The sequence below is a fragment of the Canis lupus genome, chromosome 10, assembly GCF_048164855.1.
Source record: "Canis lupus baileyi chromosome 10, mCanLup2.hap1, whole genome shotgun sequence".
Lineage (NCBI taxonomy): Eukaryota > Metazoa > Chordata > Mammalia > Carnivora > Canidae > Canis > Canis lupus.
The window spans coordinates 64,041,343-64,063,984 of NC_132847.1; the positions used below are offsets into that span (position 1 = coordinate 64,041,343).

Genomic DNA, 22,642 nt, shown 5'->3' on the forward strand with positions numbered 1-22,642 from the left:
AGTGTTTTCACAGAAAGAGCAAAGCCAAAAATGGAGCAGGGGTTGGAATCAAGAACAGGCACTGACAAATGGGTCTGATATCAACACCCACCTCTAATACAAGTAGGGAAAGTAGAGTCAGGTTAAGTCAAGGTCAGGTATCAAATCAATAAGACTAGACATGTCCAGGATAAGAGTGTAAGTGTAATAAAAATAAATTAAAGGTAGATTTGAGATCAGAGTTGTCAAGGAGATGAGACAGGTGGTAATGAGACAAGGTAAGGAAACTAGAAGTAGGCAGTTCTAGAAACATGATAACCTGCATGAATAGTTTATGACCCTACAGGTCTTTTCTTTAGGAGGTCCCACACCCAGCTTTGAAGGTAAACCTTGACTTGTCTTAAAGGTATAGTGCTTGAAACATGATATCTGAGCATCCCATCTTCTGTTTTATGGAATGGCTGAGGCTTATTTGTAGGGGAGGCACACCCAGTTAACTCGAATGCTTAGAACACTGTAGTGAAAGGTCAGGCATGCGATCAATCCCCATGAGAGCCAGTTAGGTTAGCTCTGTCTCAGTGTCATATCTCTGCCTTCAGCCTCAGGCAGCTCTCTGGGGGAATAAATGCCATTAATCAGAAGGGGCACCAGGCAAGTTCATGTGGACTGAGCAACAAAAACCCATTCTTTCTCTTGGAAAAGATCTCAAAGCTCATGGTGACTCAGCAGCATGCTCCTTTTATGAGGACAGCACAGACTTTGGGGGTTTATCAAAGAGCATAACCATTTCATTTCTCTCCATAGAAATAACAAACTTAAGATAGAATATTATTTAAGTCATGTTTTTTAACTCATAATATGATTATTTAATGATGTTGGGTTGATCTTTGCACCCCCTTAATTTAATAACTTAGAGTTGCTCTTCTTTCACTCACGTACAAATAATCAGACAAAAACACTTCCCAGATAGGCAGATTATTCTGCATTTCTCAATCAATCTCATTCTGTCTTATTAAATTAAAAAAAGAAGACAAAAAATCTGAGTCTTTTCTGTGCCACCTCGAAGCATGCTTCCTGGGTCTTTTAGGCAAAAGCAAGACCTCTAGGATCTCAAATGAAGTTGTCTTGATTTAATCTGGAGAGATTATATCTTGGGCATTTTCAGTGTTGTCATGTTTTTCTTCTTTGCATTTTGTTCCCCATTGCTTGGTGAAGTGAGCTTCAGCTGGTATTTTATGATTTGAGTGGTTAACTCTTCTGATTCTGAACAAAGGACCATACTTCATTCTGACAATTTGTACCCTCCAGGCTTTCCTCATGAGTGGTTCCTTCCCAACCTCTTTGGAGAGAAATGGCGAAAGTCTATTTATTCAGTACTCCTCATGGGTAAAGGCTCTTCCAACCTATAAATAAAACAAATTTAACTTTTACAAGGTTACTGAATGCCATGGACAGTGGGCTGGCAGGCCCAAGGATTTTCACAAAATAGCCCAGGGCTGTGTGTGAAGAGTCTTTTATTGTGATAAGATTTTAACCAAATACTATTACTACTACTATTACTACCAATAATAATTTCCTGTTTGTTGCAGACTTCCTTACTAAAAAGGAAGAAAGCCAAAATTGACCATACCCTGAGAATATGATGGTTGAAGGATTTATGGTCACTTATTACATTTGAAATTGGGGTAAAATCTCCCAAGAATAAGGACTCTAGTGAAAGCTCTATTTGTACACTGAATGCCATTTCATTGAGTATTTACCTCTTGCCTAGTGATAGGTTTAAATTTTTACACCAGGACATTTAAAGTGACATAAGAATAAATAAAATGCTATCCTTGCCCATTAATAGAATTCGCAAATGTAGCTAATCATGGTTTTTAATTTTTGTAATCTTTCCTAAATGTCAGAATATAATTATTACTTTTTTTAGTGTAAAGGATGGAAGGCAAGGTAGTGTGAAATGGAAGGGACATTTGAAATCAGACAGATATGGGTTCAAATTTTTACCCTGGTCCTTACTACCTGAGCAAACTTGGGAGCAATCTACTGAAAAATGAAGAGAGTGATAATTACTTCATGAGGTTCTTGTGAAGAGTATAGGTATCAATACTCCATAGACTGTGCTCAAAGATGCAGTTTCCCTTTCCCTTTCCTATAATAAACTCTTATAATAATGCAGGGGGAATAAAAGTTTAAATTGGGGGGATTCAGGAAGGGTTATAGGAAGAGATAGCATTTTACCTGGGAATAAGTAGATCCAAGAAATCAGATAAATTCCTTACAAAGAGAAATAAGAATATGGTTAACTCAAGGAGGAAAGTTTCCAGGATCAAAGACCCAGAGTTAGAGGGAATTAGGAAATGGGGAGGAAACAATTTTAGGAAGAAGAATGGCATCGGCGAAGGCTAGTATGAGGTAAAAACTGCATGTATTGATGAAGAAGATAGTCGAAAAAAGTTATAAAATAGATAGAGTAGAAGAAATAAGGAAGAGGAGGGCAAAATAACATTTATCGAGTACCTCTTATATGCCAGGCATTGAACTACCTGCTTTATATACCTTATTTCAATTAACGCTCACAACAATACTGAGATATGGATTATTAGTTCCTCAGCAGACTTAGAGAGTTCCAATTATGTGCTTAACATAATTACATGACATAACATAACATAAGGTTGTACAGATAGTTAAGGACGGGGGAAAAAATTCAAATCTAAGCCTATATTACTCTACATCCTATTCATTCAGTAGGCCTTTCAGGAAAATCAACTTACTGGTTCTTGTAATCATTTAAGCATGAGATAATAAAGGACTGCAATGGGCTAGTAGCCAAAGAGAGAGATTGAGAGAGAGAGAGAAATGGATAGACAAATACATGGAAAAATGAATGGATGGATGGACATATGGGTGGAGACTGGATAAATGGTAGTATCAATACAATAAAGGAACTGGAAAGAATAAAGCATTAAATATAACTTTTGGTGCTAGAACATCTAGTAAAATCTGACAGCATTAATCAAGACCAAATGCAGGAAGAAAGAACAAGTTACTAAAAAAGGGGGAAACATTCAGTGCTGTGACTCAGACTAAAATTCTATGGGAGTTATCTGCTAAAACACTGCTAAATGAGACTCTGCTCCGGGGATGGCCAGGGCTGCATGGACAGATCAGCCACCTTGTCCCACGGGCAAGTGTGCCTGCTGGTGCCAGACAACAGGACCGACTGTCAGCCTGCATGAGGAGACTCGAGCCAAGTCTGTCACAGTACTCACCACCCTGCTCACAGCAGAATGCGGATGGAAATAGTTAATTAGTGAAAAATTAGGAAAATAAATTCTTCAAATGTTCGGCAGGCGAAAGAACAGGTTGTTTCTCTTTCTTTTGAACTCTGTACTGGCGTCGCTTAAAAACAAATCACTCACAGAGCATACTGGCTGAGGATTCTAAGGATGCCCTCCAACTGTAAAATCCTCATTCATGCTTCAGGTCAAGTTCCAGTGTAACCTCTTCTCTGAGACCTTCTCCTCTGTGTGGCCCTGACTGAATCACTTAGCGAAACAGGAATGCTAAGTTTCAGAATTTCCTTCCCTACATTGTTCCAAGTTAGTGTGGGTCATGAGACATTTTGCATGAGTTTCTGATGGTCGAATTGACACAGAATCCATATTCGTTTTATATCCCAAAGGTCATCACAGGAGCACCAGGAGCTGCTGCAGATCATGCCTGTTGTCACTTATCTGCTGACCTATTGCCATGGAGCAGCAGCCAAACCAGCAGCAACTCCAGTCCCCGCTGGGTCCCCTTTCAGCTTGTCCAATTTCTGAGTCACATATAGGTTTAGCTCCATGAGGAAAGGCATCCCTTCTAGTGGACACTCACATCATTGAAGGTGAAGCTTTGAAGACAATGAGAGCCTGACACAGGTTCCAGATCATCTTGTAATGCTCTAGTTTGTCCCTGCTGCCTTCCACTTCACATCCATCTTCTTTGCCCAATGTCCATTCCATTGACTCCGGGCTCTGCAACCAGTCCCAAAGACCAAGGGTCGGTAAACTATGGCCTACAGGACAAATCTGGCCCGTCTCCTGTTTTTGTAAATAAAGTTTATTGGAACGTAGCCATGCTTATTTGTTTGTGAACTGCTAAGAGCTGCTTCTGTGCTAAATCAGCAGAGTTGACTAGCTGCTATGTAAAGATCTTGCAAAACTTGAAATATTTATGCCTGGCCTTTTATGGAAAACAGTTTGCCAAAGCCTGGCAAAGACCACAGTCATACATAGAATGTTAAACCGATTCTCACAATTGTGTAAGGTCAACCCCCTACGTATAAATACATATATGTAACACACATGGCTGTGTGTGTGCATATCCACCCATAGGAATATACAGACATTCATCAGTTTTGTTTCTCTGATCAAACCTTGGTAATTACACAATCTCTACTCCAGCTGATACTTGTGAAACAGGAAAGTTGAATGCCTGCCTCTCCTGTGTTGTCACAGTGTTTTGCCATTATAGCTCTTGCCGTGTTGTATCGTAATCGGTTTGTGTCTCTGTCCATGTAGTCTCTTTCATTAAATGATGAAATCTTAGGAGCACGGTTTCTCCAAACACAGTGTTCAATAAAGAATAATTAAGTGAGTGAATAAGTAAGTGAGTATGCAAGTGAGTGAATGAATAAATGCAGAAAAGAACAAATGGATGATGGTTCTCTTCCTCTCGTTTGGTCTCTCTAGCTTTTCTAAATGTGCGTGGTCACATACCAGCCCTCAGAGCCAGAATCTGGCAGACTGATGTTTGATTCTCAGTGTTGGTGCTGGCCCAGCCTGCTCAGCACGGTGGGCCATGGAGCTCCTTCCTGGGGGCTGTGTTGTCCTCCATGCCTCATAACTTGACAGGGACCAAGTCCAGTTCTGGGCAAGCAGTGCTCCACTTGACAGTGGTGCCATTGGTGGCAGACAGCCTCACAGTCACTGCCGTGACGATGGCCCTTTGCCATGGCTGCTGTAGGAGAGCTGGCAGGTGCTGGGAGAAGGAGCACTGACTTGTGGAAAGCACCTGGTCTTTGCCAAGCATTTTCATGCTCATGGCCTCAATTGAGTCTTACGATAGCAAAGGACATAGGGGAGAACTCAGTGAGGTTCCTCCATGACCTTGGTCAAGTCACGTTACGGCTTTGTATTTCAGTTCCTCACCTCCTGAGTTCGAAAGTGCTATCATTTTGTGGTTAAGAACTCAGCATCCAATCCATGGCTTTTGACTCCTACTAATGTAGGTTTTGTCTGCCCCCATTTTGCCTCTAAAAAAGAAGCCTATTCAGAGAGGAAAATGAGAAAGGAGTGCATGATAACTTGGGAATTCGCTGTACTGATATTGTTGTAAATAAAAATAAATGTAACTAACACTTACGAAGCACTTATGTGCCAAAATCTCTGCTAAGCATTTCAAATGACTATTAGTTGCTACTGCCTTTAGAAATTGAATTTTGTGGGTAGGAGAGTATCTGCGTGTGTCTGTGTCTTATAAGATTCTCCACATAGCACACACAAGAAAAATCAATTCAAATAGTGTTTAATTTTTGAGGGGGCTACCCTAAGTCATACATGCCATTTCTGCATGTAGATATGCAGAAATATACATAAATATATATCAATATATAATATAGATATCTATGTATTTCAATATATCAGTCTATCATATATGTCTCCGCTATTAATTTTCGATAACAATGATAAAAATCATGCTAAGATTTGCTGAGTACCTACCATGTATCAGGCACATGTATTTCATATATTTCATTGAATCTTGTAACAGCCTTTCATAACGGTTCCCCAATTCTGCTTTGGAAGAAACAGAGGATCAGAAAGCCCAAGTGACTTGCCTGAGGTCACACAGCCAGGCAGTGACAGAGCCTAAATTTGAACTCAACTCTGACTCTGAAGTCAACGCTATTTCTCCTGTGCTCAGCAGCCCCAGTTGCAGTGTATCTGGAAGGAATCGGACTGTCCTGTAGCTACATGAACATATCCATATGCCTCGGTGCTAATCCTAAGAGCAAGGTCTTAGATAGCTTCTTAGTAGGTGGATCTGTGGCTACCACCCACAGCCAGACCTTTCCAGAAGGTGTCAATACTTCTAACACATGAGAAAGACTATGTACTGAGTCAGGGTCAAAGCTGTGAGGGAGTCAACGATCGGCACCCACGTTCTCCAGGTGAGAACACTGAGCCAATAGAAGAGAGTTGTCTGGCTGTTCACACAAAGGTGGAGCCTAAACTAGGTCTCTTTAGCAGGTCATCTTTCTACTCCACGGTCACTGCCTCCCCTGTGCTCCTGTCCTCCTTGGGAAACTGAGTGTGAGCATGTGTGTGTGTGTGTGTGTGTGTGTGTGTGAGTGAGAGAGAAGAGAGAGAAGAGAGAGAGTGCGGGCAGAGAGGAGACCCAGTTGAGGAAGGAAGGCAGGAAGACTAGTATCTTTTTTAAGCCAGATAAAGCCTTTTAAATGGCAAGAAAGAAAGGCAACATCTTCATGATGGTTTCCCATCCTGGATTGGAGCAGACGCAGGCCTTTGAGCGCTTTTCTGAGGCTCTCTGCCACCGCTTTGCAAACCCTAGAATTGAGAAACACAGTTAATGAATGCCCTGGTGCTTTGGAGGTAGCAAAGACAAAGCAATTGTGTCACGGTGAGCTGGAGCTGGGGCCGCCACCTCGTTTCCTTTCCCATGGGAAATGGGAGCGTCATGAGCCTTGGGGAGCTTCTGTGATCCTGTGTGTCCGTCTCTCTGCCCCTCTCTTCCAAATGCATTTAGAATCTAATGATTCTTCTCCTGGCATGAATTGAAGTGATCCCTCTCCACACCCCCCACTCCAATCGGCAAGGATTCGTCAGTGTGAACCCTGCAAAAGGTAGGCAGTAAGAGCATATGGAAAAGGAAAAATCCAGGGTGCTCCAGATTCTCACCCTCCAATATAATAAATAACGTATGAGATGGGGCTGGGGGTGGGCAGGGAAAAGATGCATCATTCACTTTCATTGAGGTCACACTGCCCTTCTCTGCTCTTTTCAGAGAAAAGCTTTTTTTTTTTTTTTTTTTTTTTTTTTTTTTTTTTAATACATGCACGCCACACTCACTCACACGTGCATGCTCCCTGCAAGAAGCCAACAAAGCATTTTGGTCATCTATAGGCCCCTCAGCTTCTTCAAAGTTGAGTAAGATTAAAAAAGCCTGACATCTCCGAGATTCCTCAGCAACGGTTTATGTACCTGCATAGGCAGATGAACAAGAGACTGGGGGAGGCATTAAAACACATGTACGTGTATGATGGATAGGAGAGAGAGAGAGAGAGAGAGAGAGAGAGAGGAACAGAGCAAGAATATGATACAGATCAATGTCTCCCCATATTGGGGGAGTCTTTTTGTTTTAGGCCACAGTGGTAGTGCATTGGAAGGGTTCTGGAATTTCAGAACACAAAGTAGCAGTTTTAAATAATGAGAGAAGATTCCACATGGAACGCTCATCTGGCTGTGGCAGCCTGTGACTGAATGAGAGAAAAGTGCCCTAGAAGCTATTCATTACGAATTCACTGGAAGCTCTCAAACGAGGCTGGCAGAAGCTGAAATTGAAGTGGTCTCTGACCTAATTTTCTTCTGCATGAAACATCTGCATCAAGGCTCTCTTTGATGTATTCCACTTGGCTCTGTCTACGGGATTGTATCACATGGCCTCCGTGTTGCCTCCTTATTGAAAGACATTTCCAGCCTGTGCAAGGTAATGCGATGTTACTGTTACCCAAGCTAATCACTCAATGTGCTCCTAAAATAGAAACAATAGCAGTTCAGAGACAATGTTGTCTGCTGGCTGTTCTGCAGCCTGGGCTCCTGGTTTTCCAACTTAGATCTGTGGCATTCGCCTCATGTAATTCCAAAACAAAGGAGAGGGAGAAGACAGGCAAAGCCATGCAAGATAATGTTGAAGGACCAGCAGCTTTATGTGTGAGAAGCTCCATCTTATTTGGTCCTTCAAACCATTGACTAGGATTGGGGGGACCGTTTACAACCACGCAGAGCCCTACTGAAAGACATCTGCCTTGAGAAAGGAAGGATCTCTTGATGTGGGTGTTGCATTTATTCTAAATTCAGATTGACACCCTCAAGTCAGATTGAGAGAGAGAGAGAGAGAGAGAGAGATGGGTGTGCACTGAATGTTGAGTGTTTTGTGATTCTTTAGTGATCTATGAACTACCTTTAAAAATTGCCTTTCCCCTCTTAAGTTCTCCCAAGCTAGGTAGCATGCAGGAGCAAATTTTAAAAGGCAATAATGATAATAATCTTTTTTTTTTTTAAACAACTGTAATGAGCATCTTCTTTATCCTGGCTGAATAGCTCTTGCCTTTCTCCATAAAGGTTTGCTGCACAGACTTCGTTAATGGTGTGCTACTGTCCCCCACCATCCCAGCATTATGTGAATAACGGTGGTGTCTTTGTGTCCCACCCCCTGAAGAAGAAACCTTTGAAATTCTAAATGACTGTGCTGCAGGTTTTAATGTCTGCTTCTAAGAAAGAATTGAGAAATGCTCACTCACCGAGCAAGATGCAGCACGCCTTTGAAAAGCCTTTCTGCCTGAGTCCTCTGTCCCACGAATTTAGATGAATATACATTCTTGTAGATGCCCCCTAGTTCTCTTTATGCCAGAAAGAATTACAGATGTGATCAACAGCCTCCTTTTGCCCAAATATTGATACCTGCCCTCCCCCCCCCCCTTCTAGTGTTTCTGCATCAAACAAAGCAATACAATTAGAAGAATTTGGGAGCCCACAGAATCTGAGGTCAGGTTCTCTGCTGGGGAGGGCACAGTGGGAAAGAGTCAGATATGTGGGGGCACACTGTCCTACCTATTAAGGAGATTTCTGTAGAGCCCATTTGTGTTGGGGCCACAAGGCAGGCATCTTTGTTGATCTGATCCTCCAGAGTTAAAGCAGATATCCTCCTCTGCCAGGAAGCCTTCCCTCATTGCCCTCACTGTACTGAGGCCTTGCAAGTGTGCAACCCGCCTGAGCGACCGGGTTCTCCACTGTTGAAGCACTTAGAACTCTGTATTATCTGTCTCCTCTCCCAGGCTGTGACGTCTTGAGGGCAGGCACCATGTCTTGTCTTTGTAGCCACGAAGTCCACCACATGTAGGCTCACTGCAGTTGAGACTTTCCAGCTTTTAGCATGGAAAGTCTGGGGTCCTGGGAATCTCCTCATCCCTGGGAAAACGACTAGGTACACAGTATGTGCTCAATAAGTGTGTTAAAAGCATCAATAAGAACAATGTTATATCACCTTTGTTTTGTAAATAGTAAACTCCAGGGTTAGTATTGATCGCCCACAGTACTGATTAGTATTCATTACCCACAGTATCTCTCTGCTAGAAGGTGAAAATGTCAACACAGCCTAACTCTCCCAGTTGTCATGCCCACCTAACAAGCAGCAGACCTGCCAAATCCTGCAGCCACAGAGTCAGAGTTCTGGACTATGAAGGGAACCTGATGCCGTCGGGTGCTAAATGTTATTCTGTGCTCGGGCTTCCTCAAGGGTCTTATTGACAAACAGGAGACATCTCTTACAGAGACATGAGTTGTCATAAGGTGTGGAGAGAGAAAGAGGCGTGGAGAGACGGAAAGTTCAAGGGGAAAAGAAGAGGGAGGAGGGAAAGACAAAGCTCCAAATTGCTGGTGCTCAGCTTTCATGGAGATCCAAGGATTATCAGGACCTGCAAGGCCGTGTGTGATCTGGTCCAGACTCCCTTTCTAATTTCATCCCCAATGACTGCTTCTTCACTTACCCCATTCCAGCCAGAGAGGCCTCCCTGCTCTTTCTCAAACACACACATGTGACCTCTTGGACATTGTAGTAAGTACTCCCCTACTTGGAATGTTCTTCCCCTAGATATCCCAGCCTCCTTCATCTCCATCCAGGCCCTTGTTCAGAGATCTTACCTTACCACCCAGGGTAAGTGAACACCTCTCTCCTCATCTCTGCTCATCCTCTGTCCCTGCTTTAATGGTCTGCACAGTCCTTACCACCTCCAGATACACTGTATATTTGTTCATTGTCTATCTAGAACGGTATTATCTAATAGAACTTTCTGTGACAATGATGAACTCTACATCTGTATCCTCCAGTGTGCTAGCCAGAAGTCACAGGTAGCAATTGAAGGACTTCAAATGTGAGTATTTGAGTACTTGAATTTTGCTGGTGAAATTGATGAACTAAATTTTAGATTTTTTACACTCGTATTAATTTCATTTCAATTCAAATAGCCACATGTGGATAGTGGCTACCAGTGAGGTTCCAGAAAAGTCCTTGAGAGCAAGAATTATTTTCTCGGTTGTTTCCTGTCATATGTGCCAGTTCCCAGAGCAATGGAAGGCACATGGGGGGGACTTGAATAAATGTTTTTAAAATAAATTAAAAGTCTGGACACGAAACAGCCATCTCTGATTAAGGAATAGCCTAACAAGCCAGGCTAATTCTAAATCTGATTTATCCCAGGTCAGGGTTCAAAATGACAACATGCCTGAGAAGACCCTTCAGATGCAGAAGTTGTCACAGGGGCTTCCTCTGGTCAAAATATTACCTCCCTCCCCCACCTCAGTTTCTTTATCTATTGAATTGGGAGGATTTGCCTCTTGGTATTTAGATCGGTCCCTGAATAGGTGCTCAATACACTGAGTTCTCCAGTGACACGAAAAGCGTATGTGTAAGCATATGGCTATATGTAGAAAAGCACTTTGAAGAATGCTAATTTGTGATGCTCTTGCCAGTGATTACTATTTTAGAGGAGGGGGATGATTTATTTTCATTACAAAATGAGTCTTTGCCTAACCAAAAAATTCCGCAACAGAATTTTCTGAAAATAGCTAACTCCTTGATGCTTTTTAAGTAAGGATAATACGTGAAAAACCCAGGGGCCATGCAATTTATTGTACAAAGCAGATTCACCTGTATTTTCAAGAATGCTCTAGGATATTCCTTTGACTTAGTTACCTTCTCATAACATATTTTTTCTAGAACTTTGCTTTAATTTAGTGGCAATCATGGAAGGGTCTGGCATTCATTCCTTCTCCTGGTTTCAGCAAGTTTTTATTAAATCCCAAATGTGCCAACCGCTCTTCTTGACACTGGGAATATACTTTCACAAAATGAAAAAATTGAATAAGGTAATGCATATGAAGCTTTTAAAATAGTACCTGACACACTAAATAACCAATGACAGCTGTTGTTGTTGTTGTTGTTGTTGCTATCATTGTATAGAACTTGGAGTCCTGTGGGGCAAGGAGACAAGAAACAACGGAACACGTATATGACCAGAACTATCTCCAGTGTAAAGTGCTATAGCAAATATAAAGTAGGGTATAGCCTGTGACCTCAAGGACAGCACCTGAGGCTTCATCCCAGAGTGGCCCACTGTCCAGCTATTAGGTAGTAGGATTTCCGATCTTGCTTACAGAGGTAATAAGATCCTGCTTCTGGAATATTGTTGAGTCTGCCTCAAGTGGCTTATGAAAAGTGTGGTCAGACCACTTAAAAAGACAGAGAATTATTATTTCATCTCCTTGATTGATTTTTTTTCCTACTGGCCAATTAATACTGTTTAGTAAATGTCTGTAAATATGGCCCAAAAAACACTCCAGCAGAGGAAGTGATGGAGTTTCTGGGGCAGGGGCTACTTCACATTAGGTAGTCAGTGAACACTCCTGCTAGGAGGGGAGGGAACAGTCCATGAATGCCAAGGAGGAACCAGATCCAAAGATCTAGGGGCACAGAGTGAATTCTAGTTAGTAGACATTGATTGAAAACTGCTTGGAGCAAATATAATACTGGGGCAATGGAAAGACAAGAAGGAGGGTAAGACAAGTGTCTCCCTTCAAGGACTTTACAGTTTGTAGGGGGTTTGAAATGTAGCCACTAAAGCAGAGAATGGAGAAAGCTGTTGGAGAAAATCTAAAAGAACTGAGTTGGAATGAAGAAAGGATCCCACTTCATCTCACTCGGCTGCCTCCTCTTTTTCATCTAGCTCCCCCATCTCCCTTCCCCCTCCAACACCACCAGCATTCACCCGAGCTTCCCTGAGGACAATAGAGAAGCAGCCCTTGATGAGGCTGGGGGGATTCTCCTGTCTGCCTCCCAGCCCACATTTACCTCGCTTTGACTTTGCTCGATGGAAAATAAATCACAGCCACTCCATTCCCAGTCACCGTCCCCAGGGAGCTGAGCCCTCACCTCCTCCCTGGAGCCTGCCTGCAACATGGGGTTGTCAGGTACAAAGAGAAAACCTTCAGAGACCCACACCCCATTTGGAGAGTGAGGAGGGTCAATGGGAATAATTGCTAGCCGTTGAATGTGAGCGGCTGTAGAGGGATTGGAAGGAAAAGGTTTCAGGAAGGAAAGAAAGAAAAGGAGGGAGAAAAGCCCTGGCCCCCTCCACTGCCCCCCCTCCCCGAACCTCCATAGTCTGTGCACAGAGAACTGCATGGTGGTCTGGGTCCTTGTAGAACATTTGTGTGCCGGACAATAGCACAGCCTGGCTTCAGATCATCAGCTGCTGTTTTCTGGTTAGCTCTCCCTTTATGTGACTGCACAATGCAAGCCTTCAGTCACAGTGACTCTTGAGGAATACATCTGGTTTTTTCTTTCAGACGCTCTGAAAAGGTCAGCCTGTTCGTTTCTTAGACGCGAGACACCACATATTTTTTTTTTTTCTCCCCCTGAACTGGAAAGACAGACCTACACCTTTTCTTGCCTCCTGGTACATAATTAGACATGGTGCGGCTCTAGAAGCCAGCCAGCCAGCCCATCCTCTGCACTCGTTCAGAGCCTCCTGGGCTGCTCACAAGCTCTGAAGGGTCCTCCTTCCCTAGCCCCACACCCTGGGGTTCTCCACTTGCTGTTTTGTTAATTATGACGATGATCCCCCAACCTCCTACTCGCTTCACTCCCCCAGTACAGTCCGTGACCCATGCTGTCTCTGGCAGAGGGAAGGTCTGAGGATTTCTGGGGGAAAACAACAACAACAACAACAACAACAACAACATTTTAATCATTCTCACTCCAGCGATGGTAAAGATTCTTCATGCGCATTGTAACATAATAATAAATGTGCCCATGAGGAAAGAATGATCAGCAGCTGGTGTCTGACAAATTATCTCATTCCAGACAGGCAAACAGTCCACAGTGGGGAGGGACTGGAGCCTGAAGAGGCAATTTGGCGCACGATTGGGGTTTCACCTCTCAGATGATGGAGGCCCAAATGGCCCACCAGGCCTGGGCTTGGGTAGACGTTTTCTCTGGTGCTCCCATTGTCCCATCGCCTTCAAGAGCTCCTGACAGCCATGGAAGAGGGATTACTTTCTGGGCTCAGCCAGCCCATCTCTCACTCCTCCTCCAGGGCATTCGTATTCCAACCACAAGAAGCAATTACAGTCCACCCCCGCCATGGGCCACGTTCTTCTGGGCAGTGTACACGCTGTTTCCTCCTGTCATGACGCCCCGGCCCCACCGTACACTCCTATCTTGTGTTCAAAACCCATCTCGGCTCCTTCTCTAACTGTGCTAAAGACTATGAGTCATGCTCTCTTCTGGAAGCATCTTCTCCCAGTAATTTTACCACACCATGCTGTGGTTATTTGTTTTCTCTGCATTTTTGACAGCAGCTACCATGTGTTTTTAATGAACTCCGAGTGTAAGGTACCGTTCTAAGTTCTTTTCTTCTATAGCTTGTTTAATCCTCATGACCCTTAAGAGGGAGGAATTCTCCCCTTTTTTAAAAAAAGAGGAAGCTGAAGATTTATTTACTTTGCATCCTTGGCTTCAGCAGAATCCCTGCAGCGGGTGGTGCAGCTGGAAAAGCCCCACCTCATCTCTGCTCCTGTCTCCAAGAGACCTTGTGGGCTCGTTGGCCTCTATGGGCCCCTCTTTATAGTCCACCACACGGCCTATACTGCCCTGGTGGGTCGTTATGAGGTTCCAAAGGAATGTGCTCTGGGGATGCCTGGGGGGCTCAGTGGCTGAGCGTCTGCCTTCTGCTCAGGGTGTGCTCCCGGGGTCCCAGGATCGAGTCCTGCATCGTGCTTCTTGCAGGGAGGGAGGCTGCTTCTCCCTCTGCCTGTGTCTCTGCCTCTCTCTCTGTGTCTCTCATGAATAAAAAGTAAAATCTTAAAAAAAAAAAAAAAAAAAGGAATGTGCTTTGCCTATGTTGTTCTTATTACAGGTCCTGAATGTGAGTTTGTTTCTGGTGATTTTTAAAATGCTGGTTTCCTTCCAGAGTGGGCACTGCCTGAGGGTCAGGATGCTGCCCCCCTGTTCACATCTATATTCCCAGTGACTAGAATAGTACTTGTCACCTGTTAGGAGCACATTTCTTAAAGAATGCACGAGGAAGGAATTGAGCAATACCATGATATGATAACCTGATCTGTGTTTAACCTGGGTCATGATTGCGGCCAACATCCTATGAAATGAGGCTCTGGGACAAAACAGAACCCACTGAGAACTGGGAACTTTTAAGCAATTATTCCTTGGATTGCTAACTTGGATGGAGCAGCCCAAAGTGCTCATAAGCATTTCTCCCCTGCTTAAAGTGTTACATCCCTTCCTGGGGGTATGATTGGCCATATTGGGATCATTCTTTTGATTTCTTCTCTTATCACCAAGGAGGAAAATGGAGGTTGAGCTATCTCTTAAAATAGCCTTTTAGAACAAAGTTAGGAAGCAGCTATTCAGCGACTATGATCTGCATCCCTACTATGTGCTGGGCAGTTACCTACACAGAGAAAGGTATGCCGTGTGTGAGGATGGCGGTCACAGTTTCGGCCTCACTCAGTCTCCACGTGAGAACAATATCATTATCCACCTTTTATAGATGATGAAAACTAAGTCTCAGACTGATTCTATGACCTGTCAAAGATCTTATGTCTTTTAAGGAACAGAATGGAAACTTGATTGACCATGGTACAATAAGAAATGCTAAAGGCTAAGGTCAGAACCTATTAATTCTGTGAAAAACTATCAAATGGAAAAGTGTGGAAAGGTTGGCAATCTCTGTTTATGAGAGTAATTAAGACATTGTACATTTGGTATCTGTACTGTTGGAAAACAGAGCAAAGAAGAGACACAATAAGTTGCCGATGTCCTTAATGGTCAACACAGAACACAGGGCTGCTTGTAAGCCTGAAGCAGGCAGCTTTATTTTATTTTTTTAAGAGATTTTATTTATTTATTCATGAGAGACACAGTCATAGCCAGAGGGAGAAGCAGGCTCCCTGTGGGGAACCCATACAAGACTCCATCCCTAGACCCAGGGATCACGACCTCAACCACTGAGCCACCCAGGCATCCCAGCAGGCAGCTTTAATACACGTGCTTGCTGCAAGTGTTTGGAGATGGGACCAGCCTCTACCTTGAGTATTCCTCCCAGAAAACCTGGAAGTGAGAGAGATCTCTTTCTTGACTGGGGTGTCTCTAAAGAGACTCCAAGACTTCAGTCTCTTAGGTTGTATCTTTCACTGTGGGATTAAAATCTGGCTTTTGATTTTCATTCTGTAGCAGCCTCCTTTCCGCCTATGTTTATGCTAGACGTATAAAAGACTCGGTCATCCATTATCTCTGGGGTTTAGAAATAGCCACGTCTCCTGTTCTTGTGTTGCAATTTGGAACCGAAGAAGACCAAAGACAAAGAGAAAAAATAGTTTCTGGTATTAGATTTCTTGATTGGTTTAAAAACCAATGTTATATTTTTAACAAGAAACCCAAAGGGACCCAGCCTGCTCCACAGCCAGTCACTGAACAGTCATGGCTCCAGGACACAGAAGGAGCAGTTGAAATCTTCATTAACTCCCCTCTGTGGGAATAACCCACACTCACATGGTTAGGCTGATGGCTTGATGTGTGCATTTCCTTTTGGAACACTGGGTTTGCAAAGATCTTATTTAAGTTGGGACTCTTTGTTTCTACCCTGGGTTTTGAAAAACTGGAATTAAAGGGAACAGGGATATTAATAGGACTTGAAGCATCCCCTGCTAAGATAGGCCTGGTTGAAGTCACATTCCAGACACTCTCGTCCCTGGAATCTTGTCTGAGGTAGTTCTGAGTTGAGATGGAGAGCCACTGAGATCGCTGTAGGGGTTATGGAAACTGGACCTTAACAAAGCCTGCCGAAGGGATTCACTGAATATTACAAAATACACATTCTGTGCAGGACTAACTGAAGCTTATCATTAAGTGTAACCTGTGATATGCAAATATATGCAGTGTTTTATGTAATAATGTATAGGTAACAATGGGTTCCTCCTAAGAACTTCCAGTTCTTCCTCACTAAAATCAAAGACAACTTTAGGGAAATATGGCAAAAATGAAAAATTGTCTGGCTGGTCTGGTCTGGACCACTGGGCGTTGTCCTAATTCCACTGGGCTCCATGCACAACCTTCTCCAAGTAGTTGTTTCTGTTACCATGGGCCGCTAACATTGGCTTATTTCCTAGAGTTCTACTCACAGTTGTTCCAAGTTCACTTGGAGTACCTAGATCTTATCAACAATAATCTTAAGATGATGTTCTAACTCAAATACTCCCCAGTGTTGCCTAGACTGGCATAGTGATTACTATTCTGGGGAGGATTTCTCTTTCCACTTGCTTTTAATTGCAACTCTGGAATTCTAATCCAGTGCTGTCCTATAGCAATATGATGAGAAATACAAATATGAACAACATAGGTAACGTCAAATTTTCTACTAACCACGTTAAAAAGAGCAAAATAAAAAGAAACCAGTGAAATTAATTTAGTTTATATATATATATAGACATATAAAAACATCAAGCATGCTATTTCAGCATGTAATCAATTTTTAAAAATCATTAGAGATCTCTTACATCTTTATTTTTTTATGTCATATTGTTTTCCAAATCTAGTGTTTATTTTGCGCTTCTGGCACATCTGAATCTAGGCTAGTCGTATTGCATGTGCTCAAAAAGCACATGTGGCTAGGTGGCTACCATATTGGACAGCACAAATCTATTCTTGGGGCTTTGTGTTCTGATCACATGAGAATGGCAACAGATTGTCATCCTGTTCCCATTTTGGTAGGATACATAACTTCCTGATTCAGAGCGACTTGAAAATAACTCCCTGCTCCCCCACCAAGGAGTTGCACCATGACAATTCCAGTGCACTGAACTCCGCAGCCTCGTCCATGTCCACGCACCTTGTGCTGTCATTGTTTAGTCATTGCCTGTATAGTTACCGTGTTGAGCACAGTAACACAAAAAGCATTTCCATTCCATAGCTTTCCTTTCATAATGTGTTATTGTTGTTGCTGCCATTGGTTGTTTTTACCTAGGTACAGCAAGGATGTGAAGATGCAAAGATTCTTTGACTTTACTCTTTCACTTGCTTGTTTCCTTTTCCTCCTCCTTTGTTTCCTGTCCGTGGAGGTATTGTCACCTTCCTGCTTCTATGCTTCACAAAGTTTCACCCCACCTCCTCTTCCTGGAAATCTTCATGTGCAGAATGTTCAGTAGGTCATCTCAGAGCTTCATTCCAACTCCACTCAAGCTGCTTCATGCCTACGAGGAGAGTAGGAGAAGAGGACAGACAGGGACTCAGGCTTGAAGGCAGTGGGCACGAGGAGTGATGGGAAGTAGAAAACAGAGGAAGAAGGTAAAATCGCAGAAGAGAAAGAACTGAGAGCAAAGAAGCCACTGAGTGTGTGGACAGCATAGAAAATGGCTGGAGATTACAGGGGGGATGGTACTCTTAAGCTGGTGGGACAATCAAAATATACGAATTGTAAAGGTTAAGTGAAATGTTTATTTTATTCCTTTCTCCTCAGTCAGCCTGACTGAATACGATTAACAGGAACACTGCACTAGCTGCATACTAAAATTAGATGCTAGTTCGGCTTCTCACTCACCACATTAATGCACAGACACCTCTTACACATAAATGCCTTTCTCACCAAGCTCAGGCACCTTGCACATCCTGCCCAAAAGTTGTATGTTAGAGAGGAGTCATGGAGCTTCTGTTCAGGAGCTTGCCTGTGCAAGTTGGCACCTGTGGTGCTGTGGAAAACATACCCATTTAGAGCCATCAGACCTGAGGCCAAGTCCTGGCTCTACACCATCTTGGCGATGCACTTTTGGGCAAACCCATCTACCTCGCTGTTTCCTCGTCTACCAAAGGGACATGCACATCTCTTCCTTACCTACCTTATAGGGATTTGGAAGAAAATAAATCAGACAATGAATGAGGAAGCACTTACAATGTCTAAAATCTTATGCACCAGGATGAATGTAATTATGTCTACGTTGGTCATATGTCTAAATACTTGACAAAGTGCTCCCAATCTACAGGTAGACAGAACGAGACCCAGATGAATCATAGTAACTTGCCAACATCTCCCAGAGACCAATGATATGAGATGAAAACCTATTCTACTGCTTTCCAGCCCCAGGCCATGTCTAAATCGTGTTGTCTTTCTGGAAAAAACATTCCTCACCCAACCTTCTCTCCAACGGTATGCCCATTCAGCCATCAAGAGAGAAAAAAGCAAAGGTGTTTTTCAGAATTTTTTAAAATCTGTCTTGAAACAGTAACTCTTTGGAAAGATTGACATCAAAATGATTTCTCCCAAAATTTCTTTTCTTCCCCATCACTTATGTATATTACTTTGTTATTACTTGTAAAAGCTGAGACACTAGGAATTTTTACCTTAAACGACTTAAACATATGTCTTTGGGGGTTTTTTCCGTATTAAATGCACTTATAGCAAGAATATACAGATTTTTAAAAATGTATTTGTTTTTTTAATTCTACTATAACTAATGTACAGTGTTATATTAGTTTCAGGTGTACAATATAGTGATTCAACACTTCTATATATCACTCAGTGCATATCACAGTAAGAGTACTCTTGATCCCCTTCACCTACTTCACCCATTCCCTCACCCGCCAGATTTTTTCACTTGCTAAATATTTTCATAAATAAATACTTTGTTAATTAATTGATTTTTCAGTAAAATATTTCACAGAATAAAAGAATTCCTTTTCAGTTCTCAGTTATGACTTGCATATACAAAGCCAGTGATCATCACATTTATAAGCACATTCACTGTGTACTAATACTGCTTAAATATGTATTCTTCAACTCTACTTGGTGACATGCAATAATGACATCATTACTAAGCTACTGAGCTGATACAAACCCCTGATCCAAGGCCTTGGCATATTACATTCACCCATGAACCTTAGTTTCATCATCAGTAAAGTGAAAATAATCTCATCCGTGTCACTCTTGAGATAAATAAAATACACAACTTTTATGTAAGAGCTTTAAGAAATTCAAACTCATATAGAAAATACATCTTTTTCCATTATAGTTCAAGCTATTGTTTATTAAGCAAGGATATTCAGTTTTGCACTACTGTACCCCAAAGGTCAGTCTTCCATTGTGTTGATCACTAATAGCAAAAGAAAAGGCCTGTGACATTAAAGAGGGCAGGAATCTGAAAGGGTGGAACAGACATACTAAGAAATTCAGCCTATAAATCTCAGAATTATTTGGGGATTATCTAGTCTATCTCTTCATTTCTCGGCTGAGGAAACAGAGCAGGTGATGTGAGCAAGGAAGGCTTTGCTTCCACAGTGCAAGAATGAAGACCAAACCAAAGCCAGAGAATAAGCAGCATTTTCTGCCTCTAGATGTGTCACTCTACCATGCTGCCTAACTGAAGAGGATCAAATTCCACATCCTCTGGGTGGTAAAAGGCCGCCTGTGGATGCTACAGCCTCAGAGAGGTCACTCAAGAACTCTCAGAGGTAGAATGTTTACAATGGACTCTGTAATCAGACCTGCCCTGCCAACTTTCCTCTCCCAAATTCCCATCAACTGTCAGCTGTCCTCTTTACCTACCCCTGATGATGGGAAACGCAATGCCCATCTATGCCATGTTGACCTAATTTTCAAGCATTTTCTCTTTTTCTGAGTAGGATGCCAGGGTAGAGCCATTAGTCAGCATGGTTACAAACACAAGCAATTCATTACTGAACAAGTCATCTCCCTGAAGTTGTATTAAGATGTTTAGAAGAAAAGTATCCAATGTCATGAGTGAGTGTGACAGGAGACTGAACACACACCAGTAGTCAGGATAGAGTTCCCCCAGGCCACGGTGACAGACCGAGAAGTGAGACAAATATAAGGAGGAGGGTCCCAGACCAAGGAAAGAGCTCTTGGAAATGTTCTCAAGAAAAAGGGCCAAGGGAGTTCTGGGAAAGAAAGGAAGGCCACAGTGGGGGAGCAAAATGTGGAAAACCAAGATGGGAAAGAGGTCAGGAAGCCACTCTGCCCACGATACAATACTTTATAAGGCCTTGTTCCTTTGTCTTTCAAGTTTATCTATAACTGCCTTGAAATGGGGTGCCTAACTACAGGTCAAAGGACTTTGATTCTACACCAGACTGCACGGGTACAAATTCTGGCTCTGCAGATTACTAGCTGTGAGATCTTAGAGGAGTTATGTATTTTTCTGTGAAACCTCATCTGTAACTGGAAATAATAGTAATGTTCCCTCAGAGTGTCTTGAGGATTAAATAACTTACTCTACATGAAGCATGTAGAACAGTGTCTGGCACATCCTAAGTGCCATGGGAAACCTGGTTGTTATTAGGATGGTCCAAGTCAGCGGCCTGACTCCTAGTTTCCTTCTACCGTTTGCTTCTGTGTCAGTCAGGTCTTCTGAGAAGCAGATTGGGTAGGGAGAGTTTCAACTGCAGTGCCCATTGGGAAAGTCATAGAAAATTCACTGAGAAGCTCCAGAACAAAGTTTGCCTATTCACGGAACCCTACCTGTGTGGAAGTGGTCAGGCCCTAGTAGAGCCAACCATGCTTGGTAACCAGTCAGGGAAGAGTGCTGAGGGAGAGAGCAGCCTCAGCTCCAACACAGTACGCTGCAGGTTCTTTTCTTTTTTCTTTCTCCTTCCCCCCCAGATTTATTGAGATATTATTGACCTATAACATTTCTAAGTTTAAGGTTTACTGTGTGATAGTTAGATACATGTATTATTGCAAGATGATGACCACAATAAGATTTATTAACATTCCAACCACCCACATAATTACCCTTTGTGTGTGTGTGTGTGTGTGCATGTGTGCTGATAATATGTAAGTTCTACTCTCTTAAAAAATTTCAAGTATATAATACATTACTGTTAATTATAATCACTATTCTGTGCATTAGATTTCCAGATAATATTTATCTTTAAGAGCATCCGAGGAGTGCACATATGGCTGCCACAGCTTCTGGCTCACTGAATAGGTCCCCCCGCTCGCCGACTCTCTCTTGCATCTTCCAGACACTCAATTGCATTCCTCTGCTGACCCCTGGTCCTCTTGGTCTGTTTGCCCGATCTGACCTCCTCACTAGGCTCCTAACTTCATTGTTTCCGTGGATGCCACTTCAGCTTAACCCTTTCTACCCTCAGGTGCACGTGCTCCTTTCAGTTTCCTTGTTATGGGAACCTAAAAGCCTTGTCTTTCTGATACATGGCAGCCTTTTTGGGGAATCTGAAAATAAAGATCTCATGAAAAGGGGATGGTAAAGAGGTACCAACATCAAATAGAATGAGATTTCAAAGCTGGTTCTACCCTTTATTAATTGTTCAAATTACTAAACTTCACTCAACCTTAATTTCTCTATCTGCAAAATGGAACTAATGCCTGCTTTTCAGGATTGTGGTTAGGATTGGATGAGATAATGTATGTGACAGGTTCCAGCACATTGACTACCATATAGCAGAATACTCAATAAATATTTTCTTTTCTTCCTTTTTTGACATTTTTGACTTCTCAAAATTAATGACTGCTAGCTTCCTTCTGGTCTTCAGGTGCTCTTCTTATGCTACAATACTCAGTTTTAAAAGTTCCAGTCTATCTATAATAACCTTAAAGAGGTATTTGCAAAACAGAATGAAATGCCTACTCCACACTGTGGTGGTATGACCACCATGAAATACATTATGTCTGTCCACTAAGACCCAGCTTCAGTGATTGCCCATTAAACCTAAGATAATATTCAAGCTCCTTAACATGGCCTTTGTCATTTGGTTCCTTCTGCCAGGAATTCTTTTCCTCTCAGACACCCACTAGTTGTGCCCTTTAGCACTCACTCTCCCCAGGGAGGCCATGCCCACCTCCTAATCTGAATTAGCTCTCCATTATAGTCTTTCCCTAAACTCTATTCTTTTCCCTTAAAGAATTTACCACAGTTTATACTTTTATACCTATTTCTATGGCTATAATTGTCTACCTTCCCTATAGACATTAAACTTCAAAAAAAGGCAGAAATTATATCAAATCTGGGGCACCCAGCATGGGCAATCAATAAAACTATAGAATGAATGTATGATTCATCTCCCTCCATTCAAACCAAGATGGCACTACTCTTTTTTGGCAAGTCATCTCACTGTTGATTCATATTCAGCTTCTTGTTCACCAAAACTCCTAAGGCTTTTAGACACTAACAGTTAGTCATCATGATCTATATTATGTGCATGTATGTGCACATGTATGCATGTTTACCATGAGCAAAGACACTATTTGGGTAAATAATGGGTTTTCAGGACAATT

At 42.5% G+C, this 22,642-nt stretch overlaps 2 long non-coding RNA genes across 4 annotated transcripts in view; one reads left to right on the forward strand and one right to left on the reverse strand.

Annotated features, from left to right (window-relative positions):
* Positions 1–859: 859 nt before the first annotated feature.
* Positions 860–12,773, reverse strand: LOC140641814 (uncharacterized). Of its 2 annotated transcripts, XR_012038410.1 has the most exons (7): positions 12,473–12,773; positions 12,169–12,267; positions 11,217–11,291; positions 8,874–9,242; positions 8,564–8,662; positions 5,745–5,816; positions 860–1,382 (listed from the first exon to the last, which is right to left on the reverse strand). It is a non-coding gene; the product is annotated as an uncharacterized lncRNA (long non-coding RNA). The 2 variants fall into 2 exon arrangements; XR_012038411.1 differs by lacking the exons at positions 5,745–5,816; positions 8,564–8,662 and having other exon boundaries at positions 12,473–12,770.
* LOC140641815 (uncharacterized) overlaps positions 7,485–22,642 on the forward strand; it is a 143,059-nt gene continuing 127,901 nt past the window's right edge. For both annotated transcript variants that reach the window (XR_012038413.1, XR_012038412.1), the window contains exon 1: positions 7,485–7,749. This is a non-coding gene — a long non-coding RNA (uncharacterized lncRNA). The remainder of the gene's footprint in view (positions 7,750–22,642) is intronic.